Here is a 15,780-nt window from a genome sequence, read left to right on the forward strand (position 1 = left end):
CTCAAACCTATGGTTTTTTCATTGGATTTTCAAGGTTTTGTAAATGCAAATACCTAACTATATATGGTCTCAAACCTATGGTTTTTTCTGTGAATTTCAAAGGTTTTTTGAATGCTAATTCCTAACTATATAAGGCCTGAAACCTATGGTTTTTTCAGTGAATTTGCAAGGTTTTTTAAATGCTAATTCTATTAGCGGATAACGTTTTTATATATTCAAACGTTTTTTTAATGCTAATTCCTAACTATATAAGGCCTGAAACCTATGGTTTTTTCAGTGAATTTCAAAGGTTTTTTAAATGCTAATTCCTAACTATATAAGGCCTGAAACCTATGTTTTTTTTAGTGAATTTGCAAGGATTTTTAAATACTAATTCTTAACTATATAAGGCCTGAAACTTATGGTTTTTTCAGTAAATTTCAAAGGTTTTTTAAATGCTAATTCCTAACAATATAAGGCATGAAACCTATGTTTTTTTCTTTGAATTTCAAAGGTTGTTAAATGCTAATTCCATTAGCGGATAACGTTTAAATGTATTAATATCCTAGTGGGACCACCTAAGCAGCCCTAAGGGGTCAGGGTGTTTCTACCCTGCCCCCTTTTTGTGTTCTACATGTTTTTTTTCTGCTTTCTTGTGCCTCAGTCTACTAAGACCCAAGATGGATGCCAACACCTCCTGGTTAGAAGTGTTGACACCCAATGAGCATGCAGCTTTCTCGGGAAGGCATGCTGATTGGCTGTCACTGTCTGTCAACACTAGCACAAGATAGATGCCAACACCTCCTGGTTAGAAGTGTTGACAGCCAATGACCATGCAGCTTTCTCGGGAAGGCATGCTGATTGGCTGCCACTGTCTGTCAACACTCAAAACCAGGAAGTGTTGGCAGCCATCTTGTGCCTTGTTAGAACCAAGGCACAAGAAAGCAGTGAAACAAAGGTGTGAAACTCGCAAAGGGGCCAGAGTAGAATCACCCTGACCCCCTAGGCCTGCTCAGGGGGTCCCACAAAGACCCCAAAGGCAAATTTTTTTTATTTTTTTGGGGTAAAAATCGGGGTACGCGGACCGTGCGCGTACGGTACGCGTACCCCGCGACTTTAAAAAAAAAAATATATATATTTTTGCCTTCGGGGTCCTTGTGGGACCCCCTGAGCAGGTCTAGGGGGTCAGGGTGCTTCTACCCAGCCCCCTTTTTGAGTCCTACACGTTTGTTTTTCTGCTTTCCTGTGCCTCAGTCTACCGAGGCACAAGATGGCTGTCAACAGTTTCTGTTTTGGAGTGTTGACAGACATTGGCAGCCAATCAGCATGCAGCTCGTGCGCTTGAGGTACGCTTACCGTACGCGTACGTGCGCGTACCGTAAGCGCACCGGTAAGCTCACGGGTAAGCTGCTATAGATATATATATTTTTTTTAACCTTAATTTCTCAAAATCCACTGGACCGCATATCTTGAGACCTAGCAAAGGCACATCGGGCTAATAGTCCCTACAATTTTGCCAAGTTTGGTGGAAATCCATTCAGCCGTTCGGGCTAAAAGTGAGTCCAACCGCCCTATGGAAAATTGCATGGGGAAAACACGTTTTGGGACCCCCCTTTTTCCTCGGCCCCCGCTTGACGAATCCCTCCCAAACGTTCAGGGACGGACCGGAGAGTAAATGTGCCATTTTCTGGAAAATTTCAGCCAATTCCGTCCATCAACGCTAAAGTTATTCAACATAGAATTTTGAAAAATCCCATAGGAAAAAAATCCTAACTATATATACCTACTGGCGACCGCCAGTAGGTAATATATATATATATAGTGGAATATTAGAGGGGTCGCTCCCTCGCTTCAAGCCCGCCGTCATTTGAGGCTGGAGGATCGGTGATATTTGTTTTTTGAATATATATATATATATATATATATACATATATATATGTATATATATATTCACAGAAAAAACCATAGGTTATAGACCATATATAGTTAGGAATTAGCATTTACAAAACCTTGAAAATTCACTGAAAAAACCATAGGTTATAGACCATATATAGTTAGGAAATAGCATTTAGAAAACCTTATTTTACTCACACAAAACCATTGAAATTCCATATATAGTTAGTTGCACTAACTATATATCGCGCACCTGCAATCCACTGCTGATGATGTCACATATTACATCATTCATGACATGGTCAGTGACATCACTGATGACATCACTGATGACATCTCAAATGACATCACTGATGACATCACTGATGACATCTCATTTGACATTACTGATCACATCACTGATGACATCATTCATGTGATGATACAATGAACCTCTTCAGACTCTAATATAACCTTAGATACACTCAGTGTAAACAGACACTCACAGACTGTCACTCATCCATGGAGTTACTCACACACCTAGTCAGTCTTGCAAAGAATCAATCACACCTCGATTTCCTCAACTATATAGTTATACACACCTTACTTATTGGAACATATAATAACACATATTTACTCTGTTATACAATCCCTGATACAAGTTCACAATAATCCATACAGCCACTCACACATTCACTGGCTCTTATGCACAGTTATTTATATATGTCAACTATCACATGTACTGTGTTTTACATATGTACTTACTTTGACATGTAGCACTGAGATATCCATTCACTCACCAATACACTCATGCACACAGTCAACCGCCCATACAGATGTTTCCACATGCACTTTTGAACCCATACATCTAGTGAATCAACTGCTCACACATCTATGCACAGAGTCATACACCTCCCAGACACCCACACACACACTCAGTCTCCCATACAAATACTTGGGCAACTAATCAATAACCCATATAGTTAGTCATATAGCTAATGATCAACACATGCATCAGATTACAAAACAACAGACACAATGATGCACAATTTAAAACAGTTTAGTCACTAACCCATGCACTCAGTGAGACACATTTAATCACTCACTTATACAGTCAGTCATGCACCTACTAAATCCTTCATCCAGACACTTATACATCCACTCATTCTTCAATATGTAAGACATATTTTAACTTTACAGAAGCATACAGTCACTGGATGTTGTCATCAGTGATGTCATCAGTGATGTCATTTGAGATGTCATCAGTGATGTCATCAGTGATGTCACTGACCATGTCATGAATGATGTAATATGTGACATCATCAGCAGTGGATTGCAGGTGCGCGATATATAGTTAGTGCAACTAACTATATATGGAATTTCAATGGTTTTGTGTGAGTAAAATAAGGTTTTCTAAATGCTATTTCCTAACTATATATGGTCTATAACCTATGGTTTTTTCAGTGAATTTTCAAGGTTTTGTAAATGCTAATTCCTAACTATATATGGTCTATAACCTATGGTTTTTTCTGTGAATTTCATTGGTTTTTTAACAGCTAATATCTGTAGCTGTAAAATGTATTCTTCTTTAAATCCAAAAATATATTTTATATGTTTATGAATAATTTTTTTTTAAAATATTTTTTTTTCTTCGTTCCCGCTTCGCGAATCGGGAAGCTTCCCGTTAGCTGACCTTGATGCCGCGAAATAGACCGCGAGCCGGTAAACGTTTCTTTACCGCAAGTGCCGCGTTAGAAAACAACATCGTGACGCCTCCCGTCCGCATGACGTTCCACGTTGTCGCTTGATACGTCATATGACGTGCTACGTTAGCAAACTGGTACGCGAAGCGAGTGCCAAAGCGCAGGTTTCTGGAAGCAAACCGGGAGGCCCTGCAAAGCGCTTAACGTAAACACAGCAAGTCATGTGACTTGGTAATAACACTTTTCATTGGTTCATTTCACTTTTGGTTTCCTAATGATGTAAGACTAGGTCATATAATCTAAAATGAACACTTTTGATTGGTTGAGAACTCTTGTTTTTCCCAAATGATGAAAATCCCTCCTTCTTTCCTCACTCTGACTTTCATCATTGTGAGAGAAAGACCCTTTGTGATCACTGAGCAATGGCTTCTTTAGTAGCTTCAGCTGGTGCTTCCCCACCACCTCCACCACATCCAAGGAAGAGTGGACCACCTGCTCAAGTTGTAATTCAACAAGAAGAAGAAGAAGAGGAACAGGAGGACGAGCACGAAGAGAGGCAGTTTTTGCCTGAGCAGCCCAAGACGTCTCACCGGAAAGAAAACTTCATTTGGCAATTTTTTAAAATTCCCAAAGGTCAGAAAAAAGTAAATGCAAGATACGTAACTTGCCTTATATGTCAAGATAGACTGTCCAGAGGGACCGACAAAAAATACAGTTTCGGAAACTACACAATGCATCGCCATATGACTAGGTGGCATCCTAACAACTACAGTGCTGCACAGTTTCGGAACGACCTAGATAATCTCCCTATTATGGCCAGAAGATCTGTTGTACCGGAAGTAACGGGACCAGAGGGCAGGGAGATGGTGCCAAATATACAAATGAGATTTGGTGAAGTAAAACACACCTGCGTATTTTGCGATGGATTCATTTCCTACGGAGAAAGAAGCATCACTCTGATCAACAGAGCTATTGACTATCATATGCAAGTTTGTCCGAAACGCCCAAAATAATAAATACTTCTTTTTTTTGTTTTGTTGCTCCTGTTGAGCCCTTTACAATGAATCGTTTTCATTGCCCCCTCCAAGAAAAACCCAAAAAAATATAAAACTGTTCCGAAAAATTCAAAAACAGTAAAAAAATGTTCAGAAAAATAAAAAAAAAAGTTCTTTTCAGAACTACCTCCCCGTTATTAAAAAATTGGTACAATATTTGGAACTGTGCCAACCTCTATTTCTCTTAGTTCGCTTCCTAGTTCGCTCGCTGGTACGCGAACTGGAAGCGAACCAAAAACAGTAAGTATAAGGGAAGGAAACACACACTTATGTTAAAAGAAAGACAGCTATAGGGGAGTAAACTAGAGATACTATTACCCATAATCCACTACTGATGATGTCACATATTACATCATTCATGACATGCTCAGTGACATCATCAGCAGAGGATTGCGGGTTTTTTGGCAACATGCCTTATCCACGGTTTAATAACGCTGCCTTTTGCTTTATATAAGTTTTCAAATTGTATGAAATATATACCAATAGGTCTTTATGAACCTTTAGGTAGTGCTTTTGTTCATGAGGTCTGGTCGCTTCCATACACATACAGATGTTTCAAAAATGATCAAGAAGTTTATCTGAATGGAGAGGAATGCACTGAGACGCCAGATCATTCACTAATGTGTAGGCACATACAGTTACACGATTCATGCAACAAACACCGACCAAATATGGCTTGCGTGTTGCAAGGCACGCCAGTTCCTGCTATCATCCCCACGTTCAAGTTGTTGGAAAATGGTAGTTATTTGATGCTCAATAATGAAGATTGTTCTGAGTTAATTAAAAAGTATTCCTTTTATCGTAACAGTAAGTGAACGGGTTATTTGCTGCAGAAATGTTCTATTTCCTCCCACACATGAACATAGGGAGTTTTCAATCTGGCCACAAATACCAACCTTGGGACACGTTTCAACGGCATGACAAGAATAAGAGCTCTTTTGTCTCAGAGAGAGGTGGCCTTGAGTTCGGCCCGTGAAACTTTCGTACTTCACATAGCGAACACCCGTACACAGGTTTGCCTTTCAATTTCAGCAACATGTTTCCGACTATCTTTAACGCATCCTCCACAAAATCCCTGGCACACTTTTTTAAAGTTGTTACCAGTGGTCTCGTGACTTCATTTGAGAAAATCTTTGGAGTCATCCCTGCTCCCTTTCATTCCATTTTCTCCACTCTGGTTCGTGGATTGCATTTTTACTTGCATTACCAGCGGACGCTCTTGTGCTTTTTTACATTTTTAAATATGGATGTCCCTCCTATGCAACCTCCGACCCTGCAGCTGCTGACACTGTTCCGCAATCGCATGCTAGAATATTATGGCACAATGCCGTTGGCGATATTAAGCACGGCATATGGATTATCTTTTCGGTTCTCCTACTTCACCTGTGTCCAGCCTGTATTTCACTGCCTGACCTGTGATTTCGATTGGGCCATTGATTTGTGTCTCTGCGGACCGGTTTCTCCTGACGTCGACTTTAATCAGCTGATGACTCCTATCATTACTCACGAGTTGATTTGTCCTGGCGAAAGGATTATGGCTGTGGCATTGATGCATGGACTACTTGGTCCCTGGAATTTACTGGCGGCAGCACAGTCTTTCTTGGAACACAGCTTTCTTGAAAACCCACCGAGCTGTCCTCTGATGGTGATAGAGGATCCGGTGCTGGGAGAGCACGTATGTTCTTTTCCGCTTTTAAATTGGATGGCTGAACTGTTTTCGGATGAAGACGGTGACTTCCTATTGGAGGCTGTTGCAGCTTATTTTGCATACACAGTTATGTCATAGACCTTTTTCATGTTTGATATGCTGAGTACTAGCATTTCATTGACAATTCATTGACTTATTTGTCAAGTTTTTATTATTTACCTTGCCTATTGGCTTAAGACTCGATAAAGTACTTGGCTGTTTTATTTTTCTTTAGCATTGAATTTTCCTAGTTTTTAATGCTTTACCTTGCGGACCGTCCACATATAAACTTGCAATCTGCTCTCATGAGATGGCACTTCTATTATCTTATTCAGTTCGTTTCCGGATCATGAGGAGGTGTCATCTAGGTCCTGGATATCTTTACACCGTGTTAAGTTAGCATGGGCTCATTACCGGTTTAAACGCCATTTTTCCTTTTTTGCAACTTCTGCACACGACACTTAGTTGTTGCTTTAGCTTTCCACCTAGTAGTTCATCGTGGTTTACATGAGAATAATATGTTATTGGTCTACTATCTGCTTTACTTGTTAAACTATATCTGTACAGCGAGTGCTAAAGTTTCAAGAACAACACGATACAGAATTGTTATGAGGTCTGATCTCCACGACTTCATACTCATAACATAAGTGCAACTTCTGCCAATTCTGGGCATGAGGCGGGTTTTATATTGCTTTGCCGAACACACATACACAACAGTTGATGCGGTTCACATGAAGAGAGAGCTGGTGTATGCTGATGTGATTCCTTCAAATCTAAGACACTAAAGTATGGACACGCCCTAAACCAACACAAAGAGACCTTCTTAGCAAATAATATAATATGTGTATTAGGGAGGGTGAGATATAAGCAGCCGCGGGCCGTGGAGGGAGTTACGATGGGGCAGGGAGGCGGGGAGGGGGAGAAGCAGGGTGGAGCCCTCTCTACCTTGCCCCTCCCCCTCCCCGCCTCCCTGCCCCACCGTAACTCCCTCCACGGCCCGCGGCTGCTTATAAGTGTTGCTAACTCTTATTCATTTACAGCATGTTAACATACTGTCACCATTCGCTTTTTATGTACTAGTAACTATGCTGGTAATTTTGCTACTGATAATATGTGTACTTGTATTCTCCACCCTGCTTCTCCCCCTCCCCGCCTCCCTGCCTCACCGTAACTCCCTCCACGGCCCGCGGCTGCTTATAAGTGTTGCTAACTCTTATTCATTTACAGCATGTTAACATACTATCACCATTCACTTTTTATGTACTAGTAACTATGCTGGTAATTTTGCTACTGATAATATGTGTACTTTTATTATCTAAGGTACTACGCCTGAGAAGACGGCATTAGTAAATAAACATTTCAAATACACATGTGTTCTTCTTAACTCCATGTTCTGGTTTCTAAGAAATATATAACGACCGACTGTTCATGAGTTCCTCGTATCCTGAGGTACTATAAGTTCATATTCTGGATTGTCTAAACATTGAGAGTTTGTTATATCCAATGTGACACTGTACCTAGCTTGCTAAATAGTTTTTGATTACTAACGTGAGTTTTGGGACACCCTAATTCGCCGAGGTTCCAATCCTCTGTCCACAGTTCTGTGTGAGAACAGAAACCCTGCGACAGGGGCACCCCCGACCCTTGCTGGAGCTTCATCACACTTGCGATACAACTCCAGCAATGCGCCACCTTTACGGCACAGATACATCACGCATCTGTGCTGTTTTTGCCCCATGATGCGCCGCATTGTAAATGCAGCACACCATAGGTGACGGAACAGCGGCACAGAATGACTAACACATCCCTGGTGATGCGCCAGTCATCATAAATCTATCCCTATGCTTCTTATCTTGTTAGAGATGAACCGCCATATGTATCATCAAAGTTATTTGCATTTCCTAAATAGCGAACTTTAAGGAATAAATAGCGATTCTTTACCATTCCTAGTTTGCGATGAGCTATTTGCTAATTAGCCGAATGTAGCCCAATGAAGCCCAATGTAGCCCAATGTAGCCCAAAGATGGCCGCCAGACACACAAAAAAACAAATGTAGCCCAAATATCAGCCAGATGTAGCCCAACTATAGCCCAGTGACAGAATGACCAATCAGCTTCGCAAACCTCCGTTACGCGAAGCGGAGCGCTGTTACAGATATATATCTTTTTTTGAACGTTAATTTCTCAAAATCCACTGGAGCACATATATTGAGACCTAGCAAAGGCACATCGGGCTACCAGTCCCTAATATTTTGCCAAGTTTCGTGCAAATCCATTCAGCCGTTCAATTATTATTTTTATTATTTTTTTTTGCCCCGCGGGGCCCTTTTAAAACCTCCACATCAAACCTAGGGGGTCAGCGAGGATCTACTATGCCCCCTTATAGTTATTTCCCCCTTTGTTTTGACCTCCTCTTGTCTCTCGATCCTACCGAGAGACAAGATGGCGGCCGCTACGGACTGTTTGGAATGTTGACAGACGCCGGAGAACCAATCAGCTTCGCTTCACAAAGCTCCGTTGCGCGAAAAGTCCGCGAACCAGAGCGCTAACCGGTCCGCTGTTACAGATATATATCTTTTTTTAAACGTTAATTTCTCAAAATCCACTGGAGCACATATATTGAGACCTACAAAAGACACATCGGGCTACCAGTCCCTACAATTTTGCCAAGTTTCGTGCAAATCCATTCAGCCGTTCGGGCTAAAAGTGAGGCCAACCGCCCTATGGAAAACTCAATGTTAAAAACACGTTTTGGGACCCCCCTTTTTTCTCGGCCCCCACTGGACGAACCCCCCCCAAATTTTCAAGGGCTGCTCAGAAACAAAATGTGCCATTTTCCTGAAAATTTCAGCCGATTCCGTCCACAAACGCCAAAGTTATTAGACATAGAATTTTCAAAAAACCCATAGAGAAAAAATTCCTAACTATATATACCTACTGGCGACCGCCAGTAGGTAATATATATATATATATATATATATATATATATATATATATATATATATATATATATATATATATATATGTTTATATATATATATATAAAATTTCTATGGCAAAATGAAACCCCTCATTTTTTTCCTTTTCAAATTAAATGTATTAAGTGTTACCACTTTATTCCAATCAAGATGACTTCAGGTGTGCCATACTTTTGTCATAAGTAAGACTGTTAGCGTTCTAGTTGTTCTTTAGAACACTCTGGGACATTCTGTCATTGGGCTATAGTTGGGCTACATCCTGCTGATATTTGGGCTACATTTGGGCTCTTTTGTCTCAGGTGGCCATCTTGGGAGACTGCATATCGGAATTTTTTTAATGAAATATAATAGGATTTGAGAAGTCACTCAAAATGTGCCCTAATTTTTCTTTCTTCAGCACTAATCATAATTTCTATGGCAAAATGAACCCCCTCATTTTGTTCCTTTGCAAATTAAATGTTTTAAGTGTTAACACTTTATTCCAATCAAGATGACTTCCGGTGTGTCATAAGTAAGACTGTTAGCACTCTAGTTGTTCTTTAGAACACTCTGGGACATTCTGTCATTGGGCTATAGATGGGCTACATCTGGCTGATATTTGGGCTACATTTGATTTTTTTTGTCTCTGGTGGCCATCTTTGGGCTACATTGAGCTACATTGGGCTACATTGGGCTCTAACATATATATAGCCCAATGTAGCCCAATATATATTTTTTCAAAGTTAATTTTCGTAAAAACCACTGGAGCATATATCTTGAGACATAGCAAAGGCACATCGGGCTAACAGTCCCTACAATTTTGCCAAGTTTGGTGGAAATCCATTCAGCCGTTCGGGCTAAAAGTGAGTCCAACCGCCCTATGGAAAATTGCATGGGGAAAACATGTTTTGGGACCCCCTTTTTTCTCGGCCCCCGCTTGACGAAGCCCCCCCAAACTTTCAGGGAAGGACCGGAGAGTAAACGTGCCATTTTCAGCAAAATTTCAGCCTATTCCGTCCATCAACGCCAAAGTTATTCAACATAAAATTTTGAAAAATCCCATAGGAAAAAAATCCTAACTATATATACCTACTGGTGACCGCCAGTAGGTAATATATATATATATATATATATATATATATATATATATATATATATATATATATATATATATATATATATATATATTACCTACTGGCGGTCACCAGTAGGTATATATAGTTAGGATTTTTTCTCTATGGGATTTTTGAAAATTCTATGTCTAATAACTTTGGCGTTTGTGGACGGAACTGGCTGAAATTTTCAGGAAAATGGAACATTTTGTTTCTGAGCAGCCCCTGAAAATTTAGGGGGGGTTCGTCAAGGGGGGGCCGAGAAAAAAGGGGGGTCCCAAAACGCGTTTTTCCCATGTTAATTTCCATAGGGCGGTTGGCCTCACTTTTAGCCCGAACGGCTGAATGGATTTGCACGAAACTTGGCAAAATTGTAGGGACTGGTAGCCCGATGTGCCTTTGCTGGGTCTCAATATATGTGCTGCAGTGGATTTTGAGAAATTAACGTTCAAAAAAAGATATATATCTGTGACAGCGTCCCGGGTAGCGATCCGGGTCGCGTACTTTTCGCGTTACGGAGCTTTGCGAAGCGAAGCTGATTGGCTCTCCAGTGTCTGTAAACATTCCAAACAGTCCGTAGCGGCCGCCATCTTGTCTCTCGGTAGGATCGAGAGACAAGAGGAGGCCAAAGCGAAGGGGCAAATGACCATAAGGGGGCATAATAGATCCTCCCTGACCCCCTAGGTTTGATGTGGAGGTTTTAAAAGGGCCCCGCGGGGCAAAAAAAAAAAAAAAAAATCGAACAGGTGAATGGATTTGCATGAAACTTGGCAAAATTGTAGGGACCGGTAGCCCGATGTGCCTTTGCTTGGTCTCAATATATGTGCTGCAGTGGATTTTGAGAAATTAACGTTCAAAAAAAGATATATATCTGTGACAGCGTCCCGGGTAGCGATCCGGGTCGCGTACTTTTCGCGTTACGGAGCTTTGCGAAGCGAAGCTGATTGGCTCTCCAGTGTCTGTAAACATTCCAAACAGTACGGAGCGGCCGCCATCTTGTCTCTCGGTAGGATCGAGAGACAAGAGGAGGCCAAAGCGAAGGGGCAAATCGGCCGCCATCTTGTCTCTCAGTAGGATCGAGAGACAAGAGGAGGCCAAAGCGAAGGGGCAAATGACCATAAGGGGGCATAGTAGATCCTCCCTGACCCCATAGGTTTGATGTGGAGGCTTTAAAAGGGCTCCGCGGGGCAAAAAAAAAAAAAAAAATCGTTTTTTTTGGTGGGGTGCGCCCGGTTAGCGTAACGGGAAGCGGACTGGGGAGCGTACTACAAGGAAACAAGAATGATTGACTTTTAACTTATTGTATGTTTATAGACTTTTTTTAAACTTTTTTTTCTGCTGAGTGACGTCTCGGCCTATCTCCACGGGATGCAGTCCCTACCATCTCGGCGTTTAAGCCCAGGGGGACCGGTAGTGTGGGAGAGATAACGTCTGTTAACGTTCGATTCGAAGGAAATCAGGAAGTGTTGAAAAAAATTGTCTGCGCCATCTTGCCTTTTTTCAAATGCCACACTTTTGTCGTGCACGGCAGCCATTTTAGATGCCTTGACCAGACCCACTCTCTGCACGCTGTCGATCCTTAGCATGGCTCCCCACCCTCGCAAGCATCTCCCCCAGGCACTGGTCACCCCCGCTCTCTGTCTTATGCATGGGCAATAAACCTCCCCCCATCTGCGCTGTTCTTCCCTGAGAATCACACTCTGTGCCCGCCCGACACCTCCCTTTCGCCCTATTCACTACCGCACCCTCTGACACTCCCAGACATGCCAACCCTCCCGATTCAGGCGTGAGACTACCGATTTCAAGTCTAGTCTCCCGCCTCCCGATTCCTGCAAGCAAAACCCCGATTGGTTTCAGCTGACAGGGCTTGATATTTATTGTGTAAGGTGCAGGGGCTCTAGAAGGGGTGAAAAACCAGCAAAGCGTCATTAGCAAGGGAATTGTCTTTTAAAGACCTGTGAAGTATAGGGGGGGGCTGTGTGTGTGCCTGGGAAGTTGTTTCAGCCCGGGCTGCCACTCATGGGGTTGGGAGGGCGGGGGTGCATGCAATGCAAGCAACCTGCAAGACCAGTGCACAACCCTTGCATCACCCTCTCTCTGCCTGCCATTGCGCTCCATGCTTCTGAAAGGTAAGAAAAAAACACGTGCATTTGCGTTTCAAATGTCCGATCCTGCAGCAGCACACTTCTAAAGCCAATACATGTCAGTAACCCGATTCAAGGCCCCAGTCTACCGATTTTTTTTTTTAAATCTCCCACTTTGCTCTTCTGAAATGTTGGCATGTATGGACACTCCTCTTCCTCTGTGTCCGATTGTCCAGGCGGTCCCAGGCTATCAGGTAGCCCTGCAGATGTACTTTATGGCCCCAGCTGTAAAGAATCACCCCTCTTCAAAGGAGTTACAGTAGATCAAGGCCCCCACCCGATGAGATCCGTTACACCACACGCGTTCCTACTATCTGAAAAGCATCCTGTATTGTGATTGGGGAGGGGACCGAGCCTGAAGCGGAAGATTCCAGGGATGCCTCTTTGTACATCAAAGTTTTTACAATTATGTGTCACATTAAAAATATATAGCACTCCAACAAAGTAGTAGGATTATAAAACTTTAATAACTTATAAATATAAACAACGCAACAAAAACAGTAAAAACATTTAAATATTTTTAGGAAAAAAGGAACAATGGTCAGTAGCGGTCGGTTGTGCGAATAGTCCCAAGGCAGCACAACGTCCTCAGTTCTGGACGGCACCCAGGTGATGTTGCCTGGGTGCCGCACTGGTTTTGGGTATCCTACAATGCTGCTCCGAATAACGGCGTGGGGCATCCCGGGGGGTGGCTCGTCAGTAGCGGTCTGTTGTGCGAATAGTCCCAAGGCAGCAGAACGCGCTGAGATGTGGATGGCACCCAGGTGATGTCAAGTAAGTTGCCGCACTGGTTTTGTTATCCCACAATGCTGCTCCGAATAATGGCGTGGGGCGCCCCGGGGGGGGGGGGTGAGGCGGTGTGAACGGGCCTCCCCAGGTGGAGGCTCGTCTGCTGTAGTGGGGCGCCCCTTTACCGTTTCAGTTGCCATTCCGTCCGCTTTTGGTACACTGTGTCAAAATCCGCCATTCAGCTGAGTTGCGCCCACTCTTGCGGTGCAGCGATAGGCGGCTGCCACAGGACTCTCAAAATGGCGGCAGGCTCTTTCCTTTTTGGGCCTGGTCCACTGAAATGGCCCTGGGACACCTTGGAAATCGGACGCTTGTCTGCTAGGTCTTGGACCCCATTCTCGAAAGCGTCCCCTCAGCCTTGAGGATTCTACAAAAGTCTTGGGGGCCCCCGACTCCTGCAGGCTTCCGGTGGGGAGCGGCTGCCATGATTGCTCGCGGAATGATCACGACGGAGCCACGAGATGGTGGTGCTCTCATGCTGACGCCAGCTTCAGTCTGAAACATCCAGAAACAAGGTGGGGCTTTCATCGTTTGGGAAAAAAAAAAAGTTTTCATCCAATGAAAAGTGTTGTTTTTAGGTCATATGATCAAGCCTTCCATCATTAGGAAACCAAAAGTGAAATGAACCAATGAAAAGTTTTATAAAGAAGTCACATGACCTGTTATGCGGCATAGGGTATAAAAAAGCGTAGAAAATCCGTTGGCACGTGAGGCGGCGTCAGTAGCGGACCGATGTGCGAATAGGCCGAAGGCAGCACAACGCGCCAAGATCCGGATGGCACCGAGGTGGTGTCTAGCAAGTTGCCGCACTGGTGTGGCCATCCTACAATGCTGAAAGTCGGCGTGGGGCGCCCCGTTGGCCTGTGAGATGGCGTCAGTAGCGGACCGATGTGCGAATAGGCCGAAGGCAGCGCAACGCGCCAAGATCCGGATGGCAACGAGGTGGTGTCTAGCAAGTTGCCGCACTGGTGTGGCCATCCTACAATGCTGAAAGTCGGCGTGGGGCGCACCGTTGGCCTGTGAGATGGCGTCAGTAGCGGACCGATGTGCGAATAGGGCCAAAGGCAGCGCAACGCGCCAAGATCCGGATGGCAACGAGGTGGTGTCTAGCAAGTTGCCGCACTGGTGTGGCCATCCTACAATGCTGAAAGTCGGCGTGGGGCGCACCGTTGGCCTGTGAGATGGCGTCAGTAGCGGACCGATGTGCGAATAGGCCGAAGGCAGCACAACGCGCCAAGATCCGGATGGCACCGAGGTGGTGTCTAGCAAGTTGCCGCACTGGTGTGGCCATCCTACAATGCTGCGCCGAAAGTCGGCGTGGAGTGCTCCGTTGGCCTGTGAGTTCGCGTCAGTCAGTGGGGGTTGTTTGAGGATCTGACTGCATTGGAAAGCAATGTGATGCTGTGCGTCGCCCCCAAGATGAAGGTTCCTCGGCTGCAGTGAGGCGCCCCTTGGTGTTTCACTCGCTATGCAGCTGAGTTGCGTGCGCACTTGCGGCGAATAGGTCGAAGGCAGCACAACAATATTTTCTGAATAGAAGACACCACAAGGCGCTGAGATTCGATTGGCACCGAGGTGGTGTCTAGCAAGTTGCCGCACTGGTGTGGCCATCCTACAATCCTGCTCCGAATAACGGCGTGGGGTGCCCGAAGGGGGGGGGGAGGAGGCGGCGTGAACGGGCCTTCCCAGGTGGAGGCTCGTCTGCTGTAGTGGGGCGCCCCTTTACCGTTTCAGTTACCATTCAGCTGAGTTTCGGCCGCTCTTGATGCTACAGCGACAGGCGGCTGCAACAGGACTCTCAAAATGGCGGCCTGTTCTTTGGATTTGGGCCTGGTCCACTAAAATGGCCCTGGGACACCTTAGAACTCGGACGCTCGAATTTTTTTTCCTTTCCTCTACATGCAAAAAAAGGTAAATGCCCGGTACGTTACACGCCTCATCTGCCACGATGTACTCTCCAGAGGAACCGAAAAAAAATATAGTTATGGTAACTATACCATGCATCGTCATATGGAGAGGTGGCACCGATTAATTATAGTGCTGCATAAAAGAGAGATTTGGAGGAGAACCCCCGACCTGCCAGTACATTCACCAAAGAAGTGGCACTGACAGCATCAGAGGCAAGGGAAACGGTCCCAAATATTTAGAAGAACTTTGGAAAGATTAAAATGACATGTTTAGATTGTGGCAAATTAATTTCATGTGGACAGGTGAGTGTTACTCTAATAAATACAGCATATGAACATCATCATAGTCGATGGTTGGTAGAGACATTTTGACTATATCCTGGACCTGCCCGTCCTCGCCCAAAATGGCGCCGGAATAAATGGGACTCGTAACTCCTTGTTGTGTACTGGTTGCAGAACCTTGAAATCACGAGATACGTATGCAGTTTTGAAGCACATGGCGGGCGGGGACGAGAATTGATTGAATATTTCGACATCCCTATTGATATTAAGTTCTGATGTGTTATTGATTACTGT

This window comes from Lissotriton helveticus, chromosome 10 (genome assembly GCF_964261635.1).
Source record: "Lissotriton helveticus chromosome 10, aLisHel1.1, whole genome shotgun sequence".
Taxonomy (NCBI): Eukaryota; Metazoa; Chordata; class Amphibia; order Caudata; family Salamandridae; genus Lissotriton; species Lissotriton helveticus.